Source organism: Enhydra lutris, unplaced genomic scaffold (genome assembly GCF_002288905.1).
Source record: "Enhydra lutris kenyoni isolate GAN:26980312 unplaced genomic scaffold, ASM228890v2 scaffoldscaffold16, whole genome shotgun sequence".
In the NCBI taxonomy this organism is placed as follows: domain Eukaryota; kingdom Metazoa; phylum Chordata; class Mammalia; order Carnivora; family Mustelidae; genus Enhydra; species Enhydra lutris.
The window spans coordinates 30,947,812-30,964,277 of record NW_019154100.1 but is presented as its reverse complement, the minus strand read 5'-3'; positions in this window follow the sequence as shown (position 1 = coordinate 30,964,277).

Here is a 16,466-nt window from a genome sequence, read left to right as displayed (position 1 = left end):
ATTAGGTCACAACAGAGACTCTCGGGTGGGGATGATTTGGTCCCCACCCCCTCCCCCAGAGGACATTTGGAAATGTCTGGGGAAAGCTGTGATTGTTCCCGCCAAGTGTGTGGGGCATGCCTCTGGCATCTAAGGTGTCAACGGCAGTGATGTTGTTAAACATCCTACAATATAGAGAACAGCCCAGCCCCCGACAAAAAGTATCCAGTCCAAAATGTCGATAGTGGTGAGGTTTAGAAACAAACCCTAAGCTAGGGGGTGGGGAAGCGCTGGAGAGAAGATTGCATTCGCTGGAAGGGAACAGAAGTGTTGGGTTGATTTGACAGTAGAAGGCCCTACAAATGCTAAGCTATGGAGGCTGAGATTCGAGCCTGGAAATAAAGGATAAGTGGCCACTTGGCCAATGCTTCTCATGTTTCACCTGCCTGAGTCTGGGCAGGAGCCTAATGCACGGGGCAGCCTAGTTGGCCAGTGCCTTACGGTTTTGTGGGGGCAAAAGGCTCCCATTATTAAAAGTTTTATCTCTGTTCCTATACCTACAGCTCTTGGGCACCAAAAGATGGCTGCACCCCTAGGAGCAAGGACCCCGCAGCTTACGCAGTCTACCTGCCAACTACCCTGTCATGCTCTCCCTCACAAGGGACTGTGTGCTTGCTGCATAAGATCTCTCTCACCTCTGCACCTCTGTGGGGGTAGTCGCTTCTCCTCTGCCTGGATTGATACTCTTTCCCCTTCCAGGCTTGGCTCACGAGTCACTCCTCCAGGAAGCCTTCCATGAAACACACACACACACAGACACACACACACTTTCCCAGGGAAGGCGCCCTACACCTGTGCTCCCAGGGCATTTTCAGCTCACCTCCACCAGAGTCAGAATCATGCTACACCAGAGTGAGATTTTTGGTCTCACAACTTCAAACACCAGGAGCCTCCTTGAACACAGCGACTGTTGTAGTCTCTTCTGGACCTCCAGCACCTAGAATGATGCCTACCCCAATGAGTATGAATTTAGTTACTTGAAGGCAGGAGACTGGATAAAATGACCTCTACAGGCTCTTTTTGACCTTCAGGCCAAAAGGTCAGAGGTCAAAGAAAATCTTTCGTCTATAGCTGTACGATACAAACAAAAAACTCTCCTATGAGAGAAGAGCCAGAGTGGCAATAAGGCCCTATCTTTGTCTTACCTAGAGAGGCCTCAATCCAAAATGCCAGCTGAAAGCCCCTTTTTTTTTTTCCCGAGGATGTGTTAAGAGCTCTCGTTCCCAGCCTGGCACTGACGTAGTTAAATCTGCACCATTTGCTGTGTGAGGCTTTGATTCTGCTGACTTTATTTCAAGCAATCAAAAATATCTAATTTGCATTCACATTCACATCAGTGGCCCATATGTTAGCCCCGCTTAAAAGCTATAGGCTTGCATTCATTATGAAAGACTTGGCTCTCCTTCCTTATCTTTTCACTTGAAAATTATTGAGATACTGTCGCTACAAAGGGTTATATTTAGCGAAGACACAGCATTTCCGTGTGCGTATGTGTCTCTGCCCATATCTGTGTGTCTGAAGGGATCTGGTATTTGCATCTTCCTCCAAAATATCTGATAACTTTCAAAACGGGAAGAGGAAGAGCCATCTCTTTCTGTAGCCATTTTATATGTGACAGCGCTGCCTCCTACCTAAGGCATCATTAAAATACCGCGTTGCAATATGCCAGGGCACATGATTCTAGACCACACACTGAGCCCTGATAAGCAGGCCCCTCTGGAGAGCTGCAATGAGAAATTCAGTTTCTTGAGAAGGAGCCTGGCCAGGGTTTGCTCCTGGGATTCAATCACATCTCAATTAGATGGCACTCACCAGTGGAAGGGCTAGTCTCTGTATTCTTCTACTTCTCAAATTTTACTGAGTCCCTACTATGTGATAAGCAGTCTTCTTTGTAAAGCTCCAGAGATTTGCGATGAAGGGTTTCTGCCAGCAAGGAAATTACAAGGAAAATGGACAGAGGAGGGTGAACCTTCTGACAATTATGACTATTGGGGAAATGCTAGAGTATTGGAGGAGAGCACGCGGGGAGTACCAAAGGGGTAAGGGGTTCTTCCTGGAGAGTCAGAGCAGTGGGCAGGATGAGATGAGAAGGGAGGTCATCCCAGAGCTGGGCGCCTCTGACCGGCATGCTCGTGAAGGAGCTTGTTGCTGTGGGTGGAACAGCAGGAGGAAGAGCAGGGTCTGAGTGCGGAAATCATCTTCGGTGGACTCCCTGGCAGGTTCTGACCCCACCCCTGACTGTGGCATAAATGAGAGATGCAGTGACTGGGGTGTGTCTGACCCATTCCCCCAGGCCCTTCATCCTGTGGAAGACTAGTCAAGACACCAGCAAAATGGTTGCCTAATAGGGAGACTGGGGACGGAAGTCAGGAGAAATCTATGTTTGACCTGCTTGGATTTTTCCTGCTCTGCATAGGTCTTACCATTTTTTTTTTAAATTTTATTCATTTATTTGACAGAGAGAGAGATCACAAGTAGGCAGAGAGGCAGGCAGAGAGAGAGGGGGAAGCAGGCTCCCTGCTGAGCAGAGAGACCGATGCGGGGCTTGATCCCAGGACCCTGAGACATGACCTGAGCCGAAGGCAGAGGCTTAACCCACTGAGCCACCCAGGCACCCCAGGACAAATTAGACACTTTGAATTGATGAATTCTAAGTATCATTCCATTTCAAAAGTTTTTATCAACAAGGATGCTAAGTAGAGGAACCGTATCAAGGCATCAAGTCAAAAAGGCCAAAAAAAGCCAAGGGGATTGAAGAGCATGCACATGTATTCAATACTTTAATCCCAGTGCCAACAAGCCCCTCCCAGCTGCTCTGGACTGGTGGACACCCAGTGAGCTGGGATGCATATCGAGAAGCACAGGGCTGGAGGACGAGGCTCACAGAGGGTGCAGTGCAGGGGGCCATGAGAGATGCAGTGGGAGAGCAGTTCGGTTTCCGCTGTAGTGACAGGAGGCCTCCTTGCTGAAGCCTCAGCCAATATAAACCTAATCCCCAAGGACAGGTCAGAAGCACATGCACACAGCTGTGCAAATTGCTAAGAATTGCTCACTTTGGGAAGAACCCAGGCTGAAACAGAAAGGAAGCTGGGCCACCCCTGGGCCTGGTCTGGGACACCATTTGCCTCCTGTATCAGGGAATGTTGTCCCTTCTAGTTGTGCAGGGCAAATCTGCCCAATGGTTCTGAAAAGTGGTGTGAGAGAAGGAAGCTTCTAGCACATTCGGAGGGTGGAGATTTAGGGGAGGAGATAGAACGGTATTCTCCTTTGCAATTCCTGGAAATCACGCTTCCTAAGTGTCCAACTACACCCAAGTGTCCCCTAGTGCTCACTGGCCCCTTCTTGCTTTTACTGAAAGGAATGTTCTAACGAGGTGTGTGGCTGTCCAGCTAGAAACTACACTTCCCTCACACTCTTGCTCACATTAGTCTAATGAGGTATGAATGCAAGTGGTTGTGTATCTTCTGGGTCATCGCCTTAAAGACAGACTGCTTGTCCTGGATCCCTCTTTTCCTCTCCAGCTGTCTGGAAAAGAGTGATGCTGGAGGCAACTTTGAAGGTTACGTGTCGAAGATGACTAAGTCACATGAGAGAGTTTCGGCATTTTGGAGCCTCTTTGTTATAGTCATTTACCAATACTGCAGGACCACTAAAATTTATACAAATAATCCATGTTAAATATAAAGATCCTAGATCTCAATACTAAGAGATCATTATTAATATTTTAATATGTTTGCTTCTAGATTTTTCTGTGTATTATATATATACATACCTATATGTATATAGATATCATATCTTATATATTTCTAACATGTATTTCTAATACATATATATTCCTAATAACACTAATGCATTTATACCATACATACATACTACTTTGCAACTTATTATTCTTACCTAACAACATCTCATGAAAATAAAGGACTACAATGTCATGGAATGCCTGCATGATAGTCCACGGTTTGGGTGTTTCATAAACCATCAAGATAAACCTTTGGGCCTGTACCTTTGTGTGTTATAATTCAGTGACTAAGATCATTGACTTTGGGGTAAGAGAGACATAGGTTCTGCCGAGTCAAGTCTTTGGACTTCAAACAAGTCACTCTAAGTCTCAGTTTTTGATTTTGTCAAATGGGGATGATAATGGTACACACTTTATGAGGTTGCTGTGAAACGAAATGATCCAATATCTATAAATATACTAATGCTGGTCCTGGTACATAGTAAACACCCCGTGAGTATTAGCTATAATAGTAATAAATGGCCTTCATCTTCTTCTATCTTTGCATACCTATTATTTCTCCAAAGTCCTTGAAAATAAAAATTCCTATTCCTTGTATTTTCTCATTGGGTGAGCCTATAAGAGCCAAACAGCTTGCACTGCGGCTGGCTTGTCCTAAGGCTGCTGGGCGGAGGCCAGTTCCACCCACAGGTCATTAAGCGAAGGGTATCCCTGCTGTGATTTCCCTACTCCCTCCTGTTCATATCATCTCAAGCCCAGGGTTTAATCAAGGTTTCTGAACTCTCCTTGCTGGTCTCCTGCCTTTGTGTCCCCCTGTTCTTCTTTTGTTTGTTTCAATTTTTTATTTAAATTCTAGTTAGTTGGGGCATCTGGGTGGCTCAGTGGGTTAAGCCTCTGTCTTTGGCTCAGGTCATGATCTCAGGGTCCTGGGATCAAGCCCCACATCGGGCTCTCTGCTCAGCAGGGAGCCTGCTTCCCCTCTCTCTCTGCCTGCCTTTCTGCCCACTTGTGATCTCTCTCTCTCTCTGTGTCAAATAAATAAAATAAAATAAATTCTAGTTAGTTAACATATCGCGTAATATTCGTTTCAGGAGTAGAATTCAGTGATTCATCATGTCCATATTGTGAGCGCCTATTTAGCCAGAGCGACTCCATCTTGGTTAAAGTCATTTTGTTGTTTGTGCAGTAAAACTTAAACTGACCCTGCCCCTCCCCGCCACAAGAGGAACTTACTTAGAAGCAAATCTGGGAAGCCAGTAAAAATATGGTCAGCTAGTTCCTAATAACAGAGCCCAGAATACAAGGCCAGGTCAGCCAGTTCCTGATAACAGAGCCCAGAATACAAGGACGAGTCAGGCCAGGGGGAGACATCCAATCAGTAAAACACACATACTGTCTCCTTAACCACCAGAGAATGTAAACTCTGCCTTTTGGGTGCCAAACTAGGGCGCCAATTCTGACCAGAGTAATAGGTTAGTTCAAACAACTACTATAGGGTAAATTGTTATTCAATTGGCCACCTGCGTGTGACCTAACATGACTATGCAATGTTACAATCTTATTGGCCACCTATGTGTGGCCAGGCTTTTGCTCTATAAAAGTTAGTCTGTGAGGCTGGGAGGGGTTGCTCTCTTCGGAGGTGGCCCTGGCCGGTCACTCTGACTTCTAAAGCTTAGCATAGGATAAAGCTTCGCATAACTTTAACTTTGTTTCAGTCTCGTTCCCCTGGCCAATCAGTCTGACTTCTAATACTTGGCATAAAATAAAGCTTTAAATAACTTTCACTTTGTCTCAGTCTCGTTTCGTTTAATAATGGACCTAACACGTATAATACACCCTGCTCATCACAGCACGTACCCTCCTTAATGTCCATCACCCATGTAGCCCAAGCCCCTGCCTACCTCCCTCCATCAACCCTCAGTTTGTTCTCTGTAGGTAAGAATCTGTTCTACAGTTTACTTCTCTCTTTTGTTCCCTCATGTTCATCTGTTTCATTTCTCAAATCCACTGTTCTTCTTTGTTTTAAGAAGTCCTATTTATCCTTCAGTGCTCTGTTTAAATGACCTCCTTACCCCCTTCCCCTCCACTCTCTGCATCTCTGTAATAACAACCATCTCAGCCTGCTCAGTCTGAATCAAAGAGCAAGAAATGCCAGTCGATCTACCAGCTATGCTCAGATTGCCTGAGAATCCTGACTTTACCATTCACAGTATGACTTTGGGTAAGTTATTTAGTTTCTTCCTGCCTCATTTCTTTCATTTGTAAAATGGGGATAATAGTATTTTATCTCATAGGGTTGCCACATGAAACAAATGTTATGTCTGTAAAGTGCTTGGTGTAGATTTTGGAACACAGTAAGCTTTAAAAAAAAGTACTTTTATTATTAGTAGTAGCAATAGTAGAAGAAAGAGGAGGAGGAGGAGGAAGAGGAGGAGGAGGCGGAGAAAAAAAGGAGGAGGAAAAGAAGGAGGAGGAAGAGGAGGAGGAGGAAGAGGAGGAGGTTATAGTGGTAGTAAGTGACACCTCCTACAGCCCTGCTCAGGGAAACAGCCCTGGGCACTATTTGCATTGGGATGGCCACTAGGATTGGAGGAGAGATTAGGCAAGAAGGTGCATGGATATGGCAGGGACATAGACTGTGTGTCCTGGTTTGAAATGATGATATACATGAATTACCTATTTTCATTTTAAATCTGAACAGAACCACAGATGAAAGTTGTCAGTGATAGGAGGGCAACTTCTTTTTACGACTGTACAGATGAATCAGAGGAGTTAACAGGAAGCAGAAAGCAGAGCGAAACAGATGCCTAGAGAAAATCAGAGAGAGAAAGAGAGAACAAGCACAAATCTGCAGTCTCTGTGAAAGGTTGTCCGGGTTCCTGGCCACTTTCCAGTTCCCAGTTCCAGTCCCCAGGAGTCCTGGCTATACTTTGGTTTCTGTCCTTTGATTTCCGTAGTAAGTGTCCTTTGTGTGAGTTTATAATAAATGTACCCATTTTGAAACTAGACTGAGGGACTCTCTGTTCTACTCATCAAAAAAAGCTCAATACAAACCAGTTCCAGGTCTCATGTTCCACCTTTAAACTGAAGGCTGTAAGCGTCTTTATTATTTTTTTTAAAGATTTTATTTATTTATTTGACAGACAGAGATCACAAGTAGGCGGAGAGGTAGACAGAGAGAGAGAAGGAAGCAGGCTCCCCGCTGAGCAGAGAGCCTGATGCGGGGCTGGATCCCAGGACCCTGAGATCATGACCTGAGCCGCAGGCAGAGGCTTAGCCCACTGAGCCACCCAGGCGCCCCTGTAAGTGTCTTTAAAACAAAGGGTGAAATCAGTGTTTTTACTTAAAAGATATTTCAAAGATATTTAAAAAAAAAGAGAGAAATAATTAACATGCACATGTGAACCCAATAATTAGCCTTAGCAGTTGTAGAGTTAAATAGTTTTGCCATCTTTGCCTCATAATTTTTAAAAAGAAATAAAGCACTCAGTACAGATGAAACTTCAGAGATACTCATCCTCAGTCTTATTGCCCATCCTTCTCGAAAGCAGCCGCCATCTTGATTTTGGTATGTATCACCCACATGTGAGACAAATTATTTTGCATTATTTAAACTTTACAAAAATGATACATTCTGCAACTTCAGCATGTTATGTTTTTAAAAGTTATGTAGTCAACTCTACAGATAAGTGGAAATTTTCTCTCCCCCAAATCATGCATCTCTCTCCCCGCCCTCATACTTTAGACATAATATTCGCATGCCTTCCCCTCCCCCCACTATCTGATCCAAATGTTGAACATCTTTTCACTTTCCTTACAATTCAAACGTCACCCTTCAGACACATTTTCTAGCAGGAGCTTTATTCTCTCCTATGCTTGTCGCTCGTCTTTCCTGCCATCAAATTAGTCATCCAAGTATATTATAATTGTTCGCATATCTATCTCACGCACTAAATGTTGAAGTCTTGGAATGGGGTCAACAAACTTTTTCTGCAAAGGCCAAGACAGTAAATATTTTAGGCTCTGTGGGCCATAAAGTCTCTACCACAACTACTCAGCTCTGCTGTTGGAGTGGAAAAGCAGCCATAGATGACGGTATCATACAAATGGGCATGCCCGCGCTGCAACAGAACTTTATCAACACTGAAATCTGAGTTGAATATTATCTTCTCTTGACTTTTTCTGACTATTTAAATATGTGAAAACAATTCTTAGCTCACAAGCAGTATAAAACCAGATAGTGAGCTGAATCTGGCCCATGGGTTATAATTGCCAACCCTCACCCCAGAGGCTGTGATCATGTCTTTCCAGCTTTGCATCTCTGTTGCCCATCCTGGTGCCTGGTACAGTATATGCTCAATAAACCTGATTCAAATCAATGAATAAAGAAAGGAAAGAGCACAGGCAACGGGAGTATAGGCATGTCTGTTCTCTCTGTGCACGTGGTTTAGGACCCAGGACTTACCAGCATTGTGAACAGAGCACACACAGAGCCCAGGACAGACATCCTCTAGGGCTCTCTTCTCAGCTGGTAGAAGTGCTGAAAGCAGTTCAGAGTCGGGTCAGGATTTCCAAAAGAGTCCAAACTAAAAGGCAATGGCCAGTTGTGGAGATGAGCTGGATGGGGAAGAGGGGCCCCTAGGAGCTGGGCATATGTGGACTCAGAACAGCCCACCCTAAGGTTAAGGATGGGAGGTTAATTAGCCGCTGCGCCAGCAGCTGCTACACCCTCTTATTTCTCTCCTGCAGCTGCCGGCAATGGCGTCCTGAGTCCTTGAGAGAACAGCTCGGGAGAGGAGGCTCATGCGAGATGACAGGAAGAGTCAGTCTACCAGAGGGGATGGGACGGAGTCAGAGAAAACTGTGAGATGGCTGGCGCATGGCCAGAATGACAGGAGTCTTATAAACCAGGCAGGGAGTGTGAGACATGAGATATGATGAGAAAGTTGGAGCCATGAAAGTTTTTATTGGGGTGAAGATAGGATTTAAGAAAGTTTTGTCGTCATTTATAGGATTTAGAGAGACCCAGATTAAAAAAAAAAAAAGAAAGTTGGGGGGGTCTCTTGAGTACATGTGGGTGTGACATGATGAAGTTTGGCAAGGAAAATGAAGAAAAGGATGGTTTTAAAGAAACTTCAAAGGAACAACCATTAAAACTCTGTATATCCTCAGTGAGTGCAGAGAGATAAAACAAAGACGATACCAAGATTTTGTGGCTAGCTGATTGAAAAATATGTAATTACTTTCTGAAAAAGAGACAAGAGGTGAAGAAGGGGAGGGGAACAAATTTGAGACCTAGGTCTTAGTTTCTGCTAAGAGAGTCTGAGATAACGATGATAAATTCAAAGAGTGGTATCTGTTAGGCATCAAAGTTAGAATCAAAGTTAGAATCTGACATGAGGGGGTCATGGTGGTATGCTAGGAAGTGCTTACCCACCGGCTTTCCAGCAGCAAAATCACTCTGATCTGTCGTATTTGCCATTGCCCGGGGTACAACAGCTCCTTCCTGGGCTGATTGTAAGCTATCAGTCTGATGTCACGGAACACAGATTGGGAAAAGCAGCCAGAAGGGGACTTCTGGGAGCTAGGTTCAGCCAGGAGACAGCACTGGGAGATGGCAGGGGTGGATATTTGAAAATCAAAGGAAATGTAAAGCTGGGAGAACCCTTAAAAATCTTGGGCTCAGTCTTTCATTTTATAAAGACAAAAGTGAGACTAGCAATAGGACATAGGATGGAGCTGAGTTCTTGAAAGTAGCAGGATGGTTTGGAGGCGGAAGAGCAGAGCATCGGGGGTTCAGCCATTATACATCCGGACAGAGTGTGTGCTGCAAAAACACTCCATTTGAAGAGTGAGAAAGTTATGACATCTCCAGTGAGAGAAATAGAATTCCCAATGATGATCGGTAACCACAGAAGGATAATAGGGTTGGTGGCAGTTTTCTGTTCTAGGTTTTGATTTATCTATGGTCTGTTTTCCTTAGCTACCAGCACAGATGCTAAGGCTCTAAGTTTGCATGGGCACTCAAGTTGACACGTTCCTACAACAAATCAAAAGAAGGAAATGATCTTTGGGGGTGTTTACCTGGGAGTCGTAAGAGAAGGCTGCGAAACCCACTACCTCTCAGATTCCACTGAGAGCCTCCCAACATCCAGGGGCATGGTGGGAGCTCAGCTATTGTCTTTAGGTCGGTGGGGGACATCTGCTTACTTCCTCATCATGATGCCCAAAACTTGACTTGTAAGGAGGTTTCCCAAGAAACACAGATGTCACACATACAGCTGTATAGTCTTACCTGCTCCTTAGACATGGAGGAGTTACAGGTCACATCAAGTCCTCAAGTTCAAGGAAAGTTCAATCAGTAATTTTTCTTTTGTTAACTTCAGTTTCAATGAGGTGACAGTTCTCAGTCATCTCAGCACATTGACCCTGTCTTGCTCTGGTCTTCGGGAAATGAAGGCCCATGCAACTTCATGATGTTGAGTTTTACCCCGAAAGTCTCCTTGAAATGTCGCTTCAGCCTCCCTTCTTATCCTGAGGGTTTTGTTTTGTTTGTTTGTTTTTTGACGAACTGAGGTGCTGTGAGAACTTTATTCTATGGAGAAGGGAGTATCCTCTTATTTATACATTACCGATTTCTTTCAACTTTTCAGAAATGAAGAAAATCCCGTTTCCCTTTAAGACTTTGACCTAGGTGAGATCAGACCCTATAGTCCACTGATAGACCTCATAAGCCAGTATTGATCTGCCGTCAGAAACTTACAAGGCCATCTAAGTGTTTTGTTTGTTTGTTTTAAGATTTTATTTATTTATTTGACAGGCAGAGATCACAAGTAGGCAGAGAGGCAGGCAGAGAGAGGAAGAAGCAGGCTCCCCGCTGAGCAGAGAGCCTGACGCAGGGCTCTATCCTGGGACCCTGGGATCATGACCTGAGCTGAAGGCAGAGACTTTAACCCACTGAGCCACCCAGGCGCCCCCATTTAAGTGTTTAAAGCTATGAAGACTGAATGATTCACCAGGCCTACTTTGATCTTGCCAAGAAAATCGTTTATAGGGAAACATTTGCAGTCTTGAATGCAAATACTTGTGTCAATCAGATCTTTGAAACCCACTTGTAACTCACTCATTCTTATTGGGAGCCCCATGAACTGCTCAATCAGCAAAGAGTCAACTTGTTAGTTAAAATTGCTACTTTACTCCTGTAATCCAAACTAAACTGGCCCTTTGGTGGTGGCCTTAAGCCTTGTTTCATCACACATGAAATACACGCACATCTACAAGAGCTTTAAACAGTAAGAAAACTCTGTTCTAAAGGTTTTCTTAGAACTGAGCAGTATGTCATGGGAGGAATTATGCTTTATTTGATATACCCAACTTTTATAAAAACCTGAGCTACATAGCAAGTTTCCCTGTCTCTTTCTTCCTTAAACTCCCTCTGCTCACTCCTCCTCCCCTCTCTCCCACATTGGTCTTCTGGCCTTCTTTCTGATCATTTCCCTCTCTGCCTGCTCTGGCCTAAATGTGTCTATCTCCCCACAATTCACATGTTGGAATCCTAATGCTCAGTGTGATGGTGTTGGGAGGTTGGCCCCTGCGGGTGAAGGTGCTTTAGGTCACGAGGGTGGAGCCACCGTGAATGAGATCAGTGCTCTTATTTAAAAAAAAAAAAAAAGAAAGACACCACAGAGCTGCCTCGCTCCTTCTGCCACATGGGGACATCCTGGGAGGTCTACAACCCAGAAGAGAGCCCTCACCAATGCTGGCACCCTAATCTTGGACTTCCAGCCTCCGGAACTGTGAGAAACAAATTTCTGTTGTTTATAAGCCACCCAGCCTGTGGTATTTTGTTATAGCAGCCCAAATGGACTAAGACAGTGACCATCTTTTTTGTTAAGGAAAGCAATCTGGTCCTTCCTTAAATCTCCTCAAAACCTCTTCATGTGAAAGAAAATGCGGTAAATATTTTTAATTTTTTGTCCTGCCCATAAAAATACTTTGTCATGATTGTTGTGCAAACAAATAGTTTTCTCTTCAACCAAATCACTGATATAACCTGTGAAGTGACTTGCTGTTGTTCCTTCTCCTCCTCGTTTCTTTTCTTCCACAGAATGTGTCCCCAGGTTCCCTAGAGAGAGAGGGGAGCAGCTTCACTGTATTATCTGTAAGCTCTTGCCTAAAAGCTGATCAGGGGTCTATGCCAAGGACAGATAGTCCTGATCTCATAGAAGAAGAGGGAGGCAGGGATTCCCCTTTCCTCCAAGGGAAAGCAGATTGTGTTACCATAGTGGTAGGTCATGAAATCACGGTAGTAGGTCATAGTGGTGTGTGTGTTTTTTTTAAAGAAATATGGTAGAATAAAATATCAGAATTCATTAGATAGGCAGGATGAATAAAATGTTGTGAAATATTTATTTCAGTTATAACTAACGTAAAATGTATTTCTCATTATGAATTGCAAGTCAAAAATATTTAAAAAGTTTGAAAGTTTGAAAGTCACTGCTTTAGGTAATGTTTCACTTGAGAGGCTCAAAGATTGTTACCAACTCTGTAGAGTAGACTGAGGTTGGGGAATTAGGCTTATGTACTCTGGCTCTTCTCCCCTTCCCCCAGTATGTCCTCCCATGACATACTACTCTGGCTCTTCCCTGTCCAGTACAAAAGCAGATCTTCCCCCTTCCCAGAGGGTTCTCGAATATTATCTCCCAGGCTTTTAGAAGGTGTTGCACTGCAGTTTTTCCCATGGCCAAACTTTCTTCTCCACATCCCACAGCCTTCTCCTTTAAACTGCACCCTCCACAGAGGGTCCCGTTCTGTCTCCCATTTTGCTCAACCGGAACTCACCATTCCTATCCACCAAACTGATTAAAACTCAGCCAGCATTAAAATCTTCAAGTAGATTACATATTTAATAGCCTTTTGTGTCAAATATCTGCCTCTCAAGGGTTGATGAGCTCTGGTGTTCCTGATGGTGTGTGCATGTGTTTGCCTGGAGGGAGAAAACTCTCCCCTAGGCAGTGCTTCTCCAACTGTAATGGAGATGTTGGCTCACTGCAGATTCTGATTTTGTGCATCTAGAGCGGGACCTGAGATTCTGCATTTCCATCATGTTTCCGGTGGTGTCACGTGCCACTGGTCTTTGCACCATGCTTTGACAAACAAGGTTTAGCACACTCAACATGAAACGTGTTTGGCCACCACTAGAATTAACTCCCTACTAGCACCCCCTTCTTTTCTAGTATACATAAGAAATCTACATCCCGCCTACTAACATAATTTTGACTAAGAAGATTCAGACATCCTTCCTATTCTGAATTCTCTCCCACAGGGCCAGTGCATCTCCAGGAAGTTAATAACAGAGCACTGTGCCCAATCTGCTTCATCCCTTTCCCTGGGGATGGAAGTTTTGGAGAAGTCCAGGTTTGCCATGCCACATTTATGTCTGCTGTCCCAATTAGCACTGGTAGGTTAGAGTCTCCTCTTAGGCTGTTTCTGATGCCATTGTTTACAATATGAACTCACACACATATGCACACACATTTATTTTAACAGCTCTGAGAACTGTGTCATCCGATTATCGTAAGCCAGGTGGTAAGCTTGAAATTATTGTGCTTGACTGTGTGTGAGAAAACATGTTATTAGTGGTGGAATAACCAAACAGTTCCAATTCTTGGACCCTTCAGTCAACAAAGCATTTGTTGAGGGCTGTGAGTTCCAGTAGTTGCCTGAAAACCACCAGCTGACACATTCTGGTTAAGACCAAGAAACTGCCAGTGTCAGAATCTGCAGATGGATATCAGTAGCTTAGAAAACACCAGAACCCAAAGCAGTGGGCTCTTGAGATAGCGCTCTGAAGACTGCGGGTGAGGACGAGGGAGCATCAGCAACACTGAGCTGAAAAGTCACTCAGAAGATTTCAATTTGGAAGAAGCTTTGTATTATTTTGCTTGACTATTCCTTTGATGTGCACACGCACACACACACACACACACACACACACACACACAATGTAATTTCAGGAATCTATATTTAAATAAGTCTAAAAGAACTATGTCAGTATATCAAACAAAAATTCCAATTAGATAAGAAAGTATTTTATCATGGTTTAGTAAACGTTTTTTTGTTTGTTTCTTAGTGGTACATAAAATAAGGTTCATCTCCCATTCGATGGCATCTTAAATTGATGGAACATGGAATTACATTTTGAACCACATTTCCTCACTTCTGATATATCCAGAGCCCCAAATCATGACTAATCTGGGATCATGATCCACCTTCCCTAGTTCTTGGCCATTCCATTCCCTCCCATATATCAGAGTGCTTGTGCTAAGGCACCATGCCCTGAGCAGTGGACTCTGTCTTTTACCCAGTAGAATGTCTTATATGTAGCGCCATTCAGTAGCATTTGTTTTCTGAGTAAAGGAATGAATGGATGATATGATGAGCAGGTAAGCATTCAAAGTGACATGGCTTACGCTTTCCTAGAAGTGATGACCAGTAAGTACCAACTTCAATGTCAGAAAAAGACAAATCTCTCCTTTCTTCTACACCAGCGGAATGTGACCAAAATGTAGGTCAAGAGGCAGAGTAACTCATCTTTCATGAAGATATCACTGTTTAATGTCATTTGAAAAATATGAATGAAGAAGAAAAAATAATCCATGCTTCACCAAACCCACTTAAATTTAATTAGCATGGCAAAAAGAAAGGAACTTTATTTGTGAAGGATTATTATACCTTTTTACACAGAGGAGTGCATTTTCTCTTTAATTTGTGCATGGAATCTCTAAAGATGACAGCATGCACAACCTCAGCTCTAGATACATTCAAGCCAGTACCCAAGACACTCTCCAAGCTTTCAGGAGGCTCATCAGTGATGGAAATGTGTCACTTTCGCCTAAGGCAATGTCATTGCTCAGGGGAAAGTAAAGCACAAGTGTTAGGTCAAGGGAGTTGTATACAGAGAACACCCAAGGGCATAAGGGGTTTCTTCAAAGAAATGTGTAAGAGGAACTGAGTGAAAGTATGCAAATTGCCTTGAAAATGAGATGAGAAAGTCTTTGAGAACTATGTGAAGTCCTTGATAAACCCATAGCTCCAAAGCCTCATTTACATGCCAATTAATTAGGGAACCCTTGTAAGGAAGGCAGAATCCTTGGATTGAAAACAAAACTGCAGCAGGGCTTGAGCCCTATCCTGTAAATAATCAATAACCAGTTTGATAAACCAGTATTATACAAAGATTTTCAGCTCCAGATTTGGGGAAAACAACTTTATGGAAAAAGAGAAATCATGGAAACTCATCAGTTGGCCACCAAGAGAAAAACAGAATAACTCAACTCAGGAAAAGACTTTTAGTTACGGTCTACATCCCCACCAAAAGTAGTTGGGTTGTCCACCTAATCGAACTCAAGAATTGTCCTGATGTGGGAGTGCCATACAATTTTTGCCCCTGTATTATACCTCTTTTCTCAAATGGCTGAATCTTCCTAAGGTGGAGGTAAGAGACTGATAGGGAGGAGGTAGGGAGGGAGAGGAGCAATAGTTTACTAGTCCACAGTAATGGAATGACCTAAGAAATTCTCCACAACTCAGCAGCAATATCTATGCAACACTCACAGAGCTCATATTTCAAGTCCCAAACTGCCACCCCACTGGCTTCGAATGAAGGAGAGCCCTGGGCAGAGAGTTCGAGGAGAAAGAGAATCTAGTGATTCATCCACTTGCATTGATAGGAACCAATGGAAAAAGTATCAGAAGTTCTGTTCCTATCCTGGCTCTGTCTCCAACTACACATGTGTTGCTGGAAGACCAGTTCGCATCTCTGAGTGTCCATTTCTTCGTATTTAGAATGAAAATATATGAGCAGATTACAAGACCTTACAGATGTGTCATGCTGTAGGCCACTCCTGCTCTCAAGGAATTCAATTTTAGTCAGTAAAAAAAAGTTACAAACTACAAGTGCAAACTAGAAATTAATGAGTCCTCAGAGGGAGGAATAACAAGTCCTGTAAGTGTGCAATGGAAAAAGAAATTTCAAGGAGGCTTAAGTGAACATTCACGGCCTGAGTGTCTTTTAGAATGGGTAGGATTTTGACTTTTAGAAAAGTAAGGGAAAACTCGGTCTCCTTGGAGAAGGGTCATGTCTGCCTTGCCATGATATCCCCTGGTAAAAAGCATCACAAGTTCCCAGCAGCTCCTGTCACACGAGGGGATAAGGAATATGGAATAAGGGAGAAGGTCCCAATGTGGAAATAACGTTTCTGTCTACAAGGAGTACTTTTTGACATACGAACAGTATTTGTATTTCTCACCTCACTGCTTCCTGATGCCAAGCCTGGGAGATGCTAGTGCAAGAAGCTATTATAATCCCTTTGATGGAGGAGAGCCTTTATGACTGGCCTGGATCCTTGCTGTGGTTAAGGACAGAGCTGAGCATGCTCATGTTATGTCTCTCCTCCCTCCTTCCACTGTCTGACAATCTTCCCATGAGCATCTGTTCCTTCAAATGTACATAGTGGCTAGATTATAAAGTCACTTATATATAAATCCCATCAAAGGTAGTCCCCCCAACAGTCTTCATGTGAGAACACTGAAGTTTAGAGGGACTAATCACTGTGCAAGTGCTAAATGATGTAGAAGATTCTCTAGTAGAAGCTATGAAAGAGACCAGATGATTTCTTTCCTT